Genomic DNA, 10,969 nt, shown 5'->3' on the forward strand with positions numbered 1-10,969 from the left:
CGAAACTTAAACAACTAACGGTAAGTATACCTCGATGCCATATCGTGCACTAAAAAGTCATAACAAGTTACTTTCTGTGAAAACGTGGTTTGAAAATTAATTAGTAATTTGTAAAAAATTAATTAAAGAAATATATGAATCTTCGATTTGATTGTGTGTATTACAAACAAAATAGATATTAAATTAAATATAAAAGACCGGTAAAATGTAAATAATTTGAAATATAAGGAAAAGCAGGTCATACTTCAGACTTTATGAATATCATTTAGACATTTATTTTACAATCTTCGTGATTTTTCTCTTGCGGATATTATAATTATCTTTAAAATTTTTATTTAGAATTAGTATTTTAAAATATATTTTACATATAAAAAAAGTAATTTTACATCTTCGCAACATTGACATATTTTAGTACTTCTATTAGGTTTTTTAAAAAAGTTTTAGTTATTTTTAATTTGTTGCCATTATAACTACTAAAAATATGTTCCAGTTCACTACATTTAGTTACAAATTCCAGTGTTGGTTTGAGTAAACCACCATCAGAAACGTGGTACCCAAGTAAACGATTTATCGTTAGCGTCCGGAATATATCCAAGTATTTCTTTTTTTTTGTAACTTAAATGCAATGAAACCGGCTAAATTTTCCAATCCATCTATTTCAGGTCTTTTACATTCGAATTAATAAAATCTTGATAACTGTCAATTAAATCTTCAAGGTTAATTTCTGTATCACCACTAGGAATGTTTAGAGAGGAAAAGATCTCTTCAGTGACAATTTTATAATTAATTATACTATTAGTAGTAATATTCCACTACAGTTTTTTTTAAACAATAGTCAGCTTCTGTAAAATGTTTTGATTATATTCTCGCGGTTTCTACATTAAATTTGTCTCGCTGAAAACACTTGAAGAAAAACGACACTTCGAAAAAGATTTACTTTTTTTATTATAATTGTTTAAACAACCCACCACTGCGCAATACATTATGGCAACCAAATAATTATTAGTCTTCTTTATAAAGTAGCTACAGGTAGTCGAGAGGAAGTTGCGTACGATATATAAATTAGGTGATATTAACACAGTAAACTGAATGTTTTCACCACAAAATTTATATACCAATATAATATACAAAGTCTTTACCACATCAATGAATAAATAAAAATCTCATTCACTACGTTTTGAAGCACAAAGGATAGCAACAGATAGAGCATTTAATTTGGCATCATTAAAGTTGTCTCGGGTTTACGTCACAGGTGTGCGAGAGAGATGCAATAACATGCGCGTTGACTTATCTTGTTATAGTATATTTGAAGAATAAGCTGGAGTAAATTCTCAGAATACTAATCTTCGCACTTCGAAATACATAGGCGTGCACATCTTCTAACTAAAACGTAATCTTAAAAGAAAAGTTTGCGTTAAATTTATTTGGATATTTAGAACAAAGTAATTAATCCAATCCAATACTGGTTTAAAATAAAAAGATATACATAAAAAGAATAAAAATTCTATTATTTGTGAAACATAGTTAATATAAAATAATAAAATACAATAAATTATACTGAAACGTAAAATACATACACAAAAACAGTAAGTTTTTATATTTTCCTATTAATAAATAATAATATTCTTAATACTAATAATATTGGAAATAAGAATGGAAATTATATTAGCAATAAAAAATAAATAATGAAGTTGTCGGCAATTAGTTCAAATGTAAAATAAACTTCTGAGCTACAGTTTAAAGTTAAGCTTCCTGATATTCTGTTTCAGACGAAGTGTTATCCGATCCGGGATGAATTATTATAGGTTCTATACTGCTATCTATTATATGATCAAGCTCCCACATATTTTTCTCAATATCCATAACGTGAATAATACATTTTTGTCCATGTTCAGTCGTTACTTCGGATATTGATTTATGAAAAAGAATAGTAACATCTGACAATTTAAAAGTTGTATTATTTCGAGCAACGTTACTTTTAACTTCGGCCCATACTAATTCAATCGGATTTAGCTCGCAATGATACGGTGGTAGGCGAAGTATTTCAATTCCTCGTTTTTTGGCTATTTCCTCAATGACATATTTTTTATAATTTTCTTTATTAATTTTAGCAAGCTCTAATAATTCTGCTTTGGTCATTGTATCGTCAAAGATTAAATTATTAGAAGTTAACCACATTGCAATTTCATCTTTCCTCCATTGAGTAGTTGGTAAACGTTCAACTAATCTAGAGTGGTAACTTGCATTGTACATCACAATAGCTGAATTTTTAGGTATGAATTCAATCATCTGTTCGAAATATTCTTCAAACACGTCTCCGTTCATCTCTTCGTGATAATCACAGGTCTTTTTTGATTCAAACAAAAGTAAACCCTCCTTAAGAAATCCATTCATACTACCTATATGGGTAACAATTAATCGTCGACCTTTACCTGTTGGTTCCTTGAAACCAGGTGAATATCCTTCCAGAAATGCTTGTCGGCATGTTTTTATAGTTTTGTCTTTCCAAACTCTCCCTACAGTATGCCCTTTATTAACCCACGTTTCATCTAAATAATAATTGTTTTTATTTTTTGTCCTCATTTTTTTTATTTTTCTGAGTTAGTCTCGTCTCCAACACACAATTTCTTCGGAATCGATACGCATTGACTGTCTGCCCACTATTTCATACTTAAAGTTTAACTCATGCAAAACTTTCCAAAGTTTGTCTCTACTTATTGTGGGTAAATCGTAATCGTCGGTAATGGCTTGTAAAACTTTATCTAAAGTTGGTATTTGTTTGTTAAAAAAAAATGAGTGGACCATTCTACGAATTGCATTTTTGAAAAATTCATCCACATTCACTTTCGACAATTTTGGTCTTCCTGGTCTCGGTTTGGGTGGCGTTATACCAGCTGATTTTTCCTCTTTTAAAATGTTATATACAGTTGATTTTGAATATCCCATTAGTTTAGAGGAAATTTCAACTATACTATCAACAGTATTGGAAGGATTGTGTTGCTTAAAATAATTGTAGACGTTAAGGATAACACTCTTTTCGTTAAGTGATAAATGATTCAACTTTAATTTTTTAGCTGGTGTATAATCACACGTTAATTCCGTATTCTATAAACTCATTCTTGCAAAAAACAACTGTGTCAGATCTCTTCACTCGCTTATAATCGACTAAACAAAAATTTTCTGATGTTAATGAATGACTATTTAAAGACCATTAACCATTTTATTAATCATTGGTATTCTAAACAAAATCGAAATTTATACTATTTAAGATAGCGTTCACATTTATCAGAAACCATCTTTTGCTAATCGACTTTTTCTACCTAAACTATCAAAAGACCATTAACTAAATACCTATGTATTTTAAGAGTTTCTTTATTTCTTGTTCTTTAATGGGTCATTATCATAACGACAAAAATAACCATAAATAACGTTACTAAAATAGACAGATTTATATAAATATAATATGCTTTGAAAATGGTTTAAATATCTAACAAACCGAAACAAATAATGTAATACCCTTAAAGTACGTCTATGACCAGCTGAAAAAACCCTAGCCTACACAGTTCTAACAATAGCAGGTATTTAAATTTTACGATAGTCCATGTGACATGGAAAAATTTCTATCTAAATAGTCAAACCCAACGTAAAATAAGCTAAAATATTGACGTTGTACGAAAAGCACACGTACTAAAATATGCTTAACAATTTAGTTTTTTTTCTGAGAATTTACTCCAGCTTATTCTTCAAATATACTATAGTTATAGTATCATGGGTACGGCATGCCGCAGATGTAGAAATAAGTGATCTAGGTAGGAGCTTTTTATAGCTGATTTGAGTATTTCTTAGCTATGTTTGTCTTTTAAATTTTGTGTACGTGCTTTCAATATTTTCAACATTTTCAACTTCTTGTTTCTTTTAAAAACCAAGTGCCTGGCGAGCATCTCAACAAAAAAGCTATAAGCTTTTCTATAAAATTTCTATATCTCACATAGATCATTAAAGAGTGTAAAATTTTTATATATTAATTTGATGTGCTCCCTTAATACTTACACCAGTCGCCGCCATTGTTCTCTTGAAGAACTATTTGCAACTTTATTAAATCTGATATTGGACTATACTCTATCGAATATGCAACCAACAAATCTGAAATATTTATCCGACAAATTGCGTATTCGAACAACGCTCACCACCAACTCGAACAAGCTGGATGACTAGCTATAAAGAATGAAACCGTCTCAATCAATACCACTTAAATTCCTTGTAAACTTAATTCAAAAATGTAACATGCAACTGCTTATTTATAGATCTTATCTGAGAACCACTAGGAGCATGACAGGCAATTTAACCCCTGGCGAAGAAATATTAAGGGTGGAAACTCCAATAATTGGAAGGGTAAATAAATCTAAATATACTCGCTGTTCAGGTGCGGGATACATCGACGATTATGTTAAACACAAGTTAGAATGATTGGGATCGTTACTTTTACTTATAGAAAACATGGAAAATCTGCAACAGGGAAGATTTAGTAAGCAACAGCTATAAAGAATATACATATGTTCAGGAAAACATAAAAAATTTATTTTATAAAAAATAAAAAAGGGGAGAATGATGGAAGAATGGTGGCCAAAAACACAACAAACAACAGCTTGGAAGGAATTATATTAGGTTCTAAGGACAGGCCAGTCAAATTTAAAAGTTTTAAAACTTTCTCATCCAGATTATCTACAAGAAGATCTCCAATTATTAAAAAATATTCTAATTGAAAACTCTTATCCTCCAGATATGCTACATAGGATGCTTTTTTCTAATATTGGTAATATAAATAATTTAACACCATTTTTTGCTCAATCTCAAAACATTGTATCTAACAATCAGAACATCTATTATCATTCACTACCTTTTATACCATCATTAACACCTAAATTAATACAAACACTAAAGGTTATTGACAATATAAAAATAGCAACAAAGAACATCAAAACTATTTCATCTTTATATTCTAAAACTAAATATCCTATAGACAAATTTGAAAAAACGAATTTAGTATACAGCATTAGTTGTACTCAGTGTGAGGCTGAATATGTTGGTGAGACCGGAAGAAATCTTTCAAATCGCATTATTTCTCACAAAAGTGATTGCAGAATTAAAAAACCATCTTGTGCTTTGGCAGAGCATGTAATCGATAAAGACCATATTATGGATATTGATAACATTAAAATTTTATGTAGTGAAAGTAATAAATTTAAAAGGACTTTTTTGGAAATGGTTTGTATTAGCAAATGTGATAGTTTAAACAAAAGATCAGAAATTCAAAATTTAAGCAAAATTTATAATTATATTCTTTCTTTATGATTTATATATAAAACTTGTAAAATGTCATATTTAATTCTCCATATATCTGTTACATTCTTTCAGACATGTCAACGGTGAATAAATCTTCTTCTTTTTGTTTCTAAACAAAAAAGAATGTTTAAACGAAATTTTACTTTTGGCAATATAATTGTCAAAAATAAAAATTTTATGTTGGCATTTATGACATTGAGGCTATTTGTAATTGGTTGCTATTTGAACTTATTTATAAATTCAATTATTTTTGTATTAAAAAAATGTTTTCAAAATTATAAAATTTTCGGAGAAACATTTATTGGATTAAAACATTTTTATATTAAATATTTTGAAGATGTATTAGCAGTAATTTTTTACTTACTAAACTAATTTTTATTTGGTAAGTTAACAAAAATTGTTTTTTCTTTTTAGTTCAACCTTGTAAGTATTTTGTCTTTTTTAGCTCTTGATAATAATTGTAAACACCATTGAAAGCTCGAGAATAAAAAAAATAGTTAACCAATAGCCCTTTTATTGACTCCAACCCATCCAAAACAGAGTTATATATTTGTTCCAAACGAGTCACAAGTACTTCTTTTTTCTTATATATATATATATATATATATATATATATATATATATATATATATATATATATATATATATATATATATATATATATATATATATATATATACATATATATATATATATATATATATATATATATCTATATATATAATATATATTATATATAGATATAATATATATCTATATATAATATATCTATATATAATATATATATATATATTTACTACAAATATTAATTGAGAAAGAAATAGCAAAAAATACATGTCAGAAATCAAGCAAAGGTATCTAACCTAGTTCTCTTTCTATTATCTGTTATGTTTAGAGCTTATTTAAATTCATTCATATTTATATTCAAAGTTTTTCAGAGCGTTTACCAATATAATTAGTAGATTAAAAATAGTGAAAGACCTGCTTCTTTAAAATATAATACAATTACCTTTGTTAAGTCAGCTGTCAAGAAAGCTACAATAATGTGTCCGTACCTATTAATTACGGAAAGGGTAATAAAAAACGTCGCTTGCTTTATTACTATTGGATAGCCATTCGCTTAAGTGGTATAGACTACCACTTTATTGCTACTATTTATTAAACATTAAGAAAATGATGATTTGAATATTAGGCGAAAGTATTAGTATTTTGTATGAAATATGGGGTACTCAAAATGTTAGATGGTTATATAATATATATATATATATATATATATATATATATATATATATATATATATATATATAAGGATTACTCGAAGAGTATATTTGCAGAACTGTTGCAATTAGTATTTGGCACTAATTTTTTGGTCTTTGATGACAAATATTATCTTCAAATTTTTGAGACACCTATGGGTTTCTAATCTCTCCCATCCTAGTTAATTTTGTATTGGATGATTTAGTATCTGACCGTTTGGGTCTTGTAGATTTCCAAATCCCCTTTATTAAGATGTATGTTGATGACTTATTATTAGCCTTACCCCCAGACAAGATACAGGCCACCTTGTCTTTGTTCAATGAGTTTGATCCTCATTCTTAGACGTGCGTGTCATTAGAGTGAGATATAATACCTTAACCACAAGTTGGTATAGGGTACCAATGGCCTCTAATAAGTTTCTCAACTACCATTCTTGTCATCCTTTCAAATATAAGTTAAATCTAATTAAAGCTTTAAGCTGTAGGTTAAATAGATTGACATATCCGGTTAATCGAAGGGAATCCCTTCAATTACTTAGAAATATTTTAATTGAAAATTTCTCCATCCATCGTCGCTCATTAATAAATACCTTTATTTACAAAGCTATGGTTCCTCTTTAAATGACATGCCCAATGGTGACCAACTTAGAATAATATCAAATAATTCCATTAATAACACTGTTCTGCCTAATACTGTACTTGGGACTCGAACCACCCATTACTTATCTCTATTTTATTTTCCTCAAGTTACTGAGAAACTTATTAAACTGTACAAAAAGAATAACGTACCTGTTAAAATTGCTGTTAAGAATGCTAAGACTGTCATAAATTTGTTTTCTAAAACAAAAACACCCTTGTTCCTTCTGGAACAAGTAAATGTCATCTATCGTATACCTTGTGCTGAGTGTGCCTCATGCTACATCGGGCAGACAGGAAGATCACTGAGAGGGCGTCTTACGACACACCGCAATGATATCAACTTATATAAGCATACTTGTGCTCTCGCCCAGCATGCTATTAACACTAAACACAAAGTGGACTTTAATGAAGTTAAGATTCTTGGCAATAAACGCAATCTCGTTAGAAGGCGGTTTTTGGAAATTTGTTCAATACTTAAACACTCTAACGCTCTTAATAAGAGAACGGACATTAGTAACTTGAGCCAAATTTATCATAGATTAATATTGCAGAATTAGTAAGGAGCCACATTTTATTTAAGTGATTTGGGTTAAACCTAAATATTTTCAGCCCAGGAATCCACAGTTAAAATATTTCCAAATAATTATGAAACACCCTGTATATATACATAAAATACGTCATTCTAAATAAATTATAAATTATATGTAAGCAAAAATTACATTTTTAGTGTTAGATGTGTGATATTTATTAAACCTTTCCAATTTTTTTACAATTCCAGACCATAAGCTATAACTGGTCTATTTTTAGTCGCTTATAAAAAATAGTTTCGTATAACACCTCATTTTAGCCCCAAAATCCATTCCAAATAGAGTACACAATGGCTTTACCGCATAAAAACCACAATTTAGGTTTCAATTTCGCCGTGTTTTTGTCTTGTCGAAAAAAGTTTGGAATCTCATTTTAATTTCTCCGGTGAATTAAATTGAAACGAGAATTTATATCTCTGCACATAATAATTGTATTTTAATCAGCTGTTTTATTGGCTTTGTGAGTTCATTTGTAGAGGAAAACTGGGAAATTTAATAGTAGTCATTTATGTTGGTCTTTAAATAAATTGGAAAGTTAGAAAAGGTGGCGTTGCAACAAATTAGCGACACGATAAATACGAGTTTTGTATGTTTCGCTTTCTGCGAATCGTTTATTTGAGAAGTTTAAAGAAAAATAATTTATTCCGACATTTAGGTCAATTAAGTTAGATTTTTACTCGACACAACTGTATAGAGGGGTTTAACAGATGAAATGGGCAGTATGAGATATTACAAACAGATTCTCATTTAGGAATTCATCAATTATTTGATAGAAATATGTTTAAATAGACAATCAAAACATCAAACTCATTAACCCTCTCATCATTGAATTGACTCCAGTGGACAGAACTTCTGCAAAATGCATGAAGTCTCTTTCAGTGGACTCTAAGCAAGTAACTACTACCGCCGTCTACAATATTTATTTTAAAAGTCAAAGTTTGTTTATGTTAGTATCTATAAATCACCTGATCGCGATGGCCAGCTGAGCAAAAAAAGGTTAGAAAATATTATTCGATAGAATTATGTATTATTCATAATTAGCCTTTGTTATAATTTCAAAATAATTGAAAAACTTACTGTAAATATCATCAATATCACTGAAACATGTTGCTCTTTAAGTATTAAAATCTTCAACCATTATCATCGACCTAGGGTCGCATTATAATTTAAATTTACATATATGTAAATTTAAATTATATGCATAAAAACCTTAAGCATCTATAAATTTTGGATGACACTTTTAATAAGTTTGAAATTAAATGTTTTTATACCAAGATACAAATTGTGAAGTTTTTACTTCTGTATAAGTTTTTTAACTATGGTATACAGCCAACTACTGGGATTTTCCCATTAATTTTTATTTTTAAATTTTATTCTATTTCAAAAAGTACTTTTTGCTGATTAAGACGACCATAGGGATGAAACAACTTTCTGTTTACCAGAAAATGAAGAATTTATAGGTATTGACAATGATGACATTATTTATCATTTCCAGAAGGTTCAGATTTGGAATCTGATTACAATGACGAAGAGACGTATTCTCTCGAACATGTAACGGCTGAAGACCAAATTGTTGAAAGTGACTTAGAAGAAATACAGCCAGAAAACAGTGACGATGACATGAGTGAAGATAACATTCCATTAGCTTAGCGTATTTTGGCATGTTCATCAAAACATAAAAATCAAGAGAAAAACCCAAAAAGACTGAAAAAGCTGGCTTGAACCTTAAGCCAGCAGAATCGCTCCCCTTAAGGGTAGTTTGGTGGTGAAAAATTATTAGGATGGTAATAAATTAGTGAAAAAATATGGCGCAGGCTAAATTGGATTCCGCTCATGGGTCCCCGCTAGCTTAAGTGTCCTTGTCAAGAGAAAATGATTGAACATTTTGTAAAATTTAATTTTTTCGATATAAACAAGTTTTTTTAGGTTATAGTTTACTTTTATGAACGAGAGAGTAATTAGCATAATTTTAACTGGTAGCTCCGACCACTCCATGGGCGTGCTCAAGATTAATTGAAAAATTACTTTGAATAATTGTAAAAAATAAATGAATTATTTCAGTGTTATAAAGTGTTATGTGTATGTAAACAAAAGTGACCTCTTTTATCACACACTATATTAGAACTGACTGGCCTACATTAAAAAGGGTTTTAAAAAATTCACATTTTTTTTAATTTTTAAAAATTACAAAAGAGAAAAAGAGTTTTTAAAACCGTCTAAGGTATGTTAAATAGATGAATAAAAATATTAATATAAAACTTACAGCTACTTGTTACAAATCCAAATCAGATTCAGAAGATGAACTTTCAGAACCAAGATTTATAATAACTGGCTCGATCATTTTATCAGTAATATTGTCCAGCTTCCACATTTTTTCCTCTTCTTTAATAGTGTGATTTACATTATTTACGGCCTCCAAAAACAACTGTTTAACATCATGAATTTTAAAAGTGGTATTTTTCTTGAAACTTCACTCTTTATCTGTGCCCATACCAGTTCAATCGGGTTTAATTCACAATGATATGGTGGGGATCTAAGTACTGTCATTCCACGATTTTTGGCAATTTCATCAATTTCGTATTTTTTAAATTTTCCTTTATGAAGGGCACACAACGAATAAAGTTCCTTTCTTATAGATCCGGGATGGTACGTAATATTTTTTGAACTCAGCCAATTCTGCAAGTCTTTTTTTAACCACTTGGTTGTGGGCAGTCCTTCTATAAGTCTGGAGTGATAACTTGCATTATCCATTACTATTACACAGTTCTTAGGAAGAAGATCTATCATTTGTTCGAACCATTCTTGAAAGACATCAGCGTTCATGTCTTCATGGTAGTCACCGGTACGAGTTGATTCAAAAGTTAATAAACCACCTTCAACAAAACCGTCTGAACTGCCAATGTGTACTATTATCGGCCTGCGTCCCTTTCCTGATGGTGGGTTTAAACCAGTAGATAAGATATTTACAAAAGCGTGCCTTTGACTTGTAACAGTTTCATCCTGCCAAAATTTATTTGGTGTATGACCCTCGTTGATCCATGTTTCATCAAGATAAAATATTTTTCTTTTTTGGTTTCTCATTTCCTTTATGGTTCTTAGAAAATGTCTTCTCCATATGACAATATCGCTTCTTTCTAATAAAAT

Source organism: Diabrotica undecimpunctata, chromosome 8 (genome assembly GCF_040954645.1).
Source record: "Diabrotica undecimpunctata isolate CICGRU chromosome 8, icDiaUnde3, whole genome shotgun sequence".
In the NCBI taxonomy this organism is placed as follows: Eukaryota; Metazoa; Arthropoda; class Insecta; order Coleoptera; family Chrysomelidae; genus Diabrotica; species Diabrotica undecimpunctata.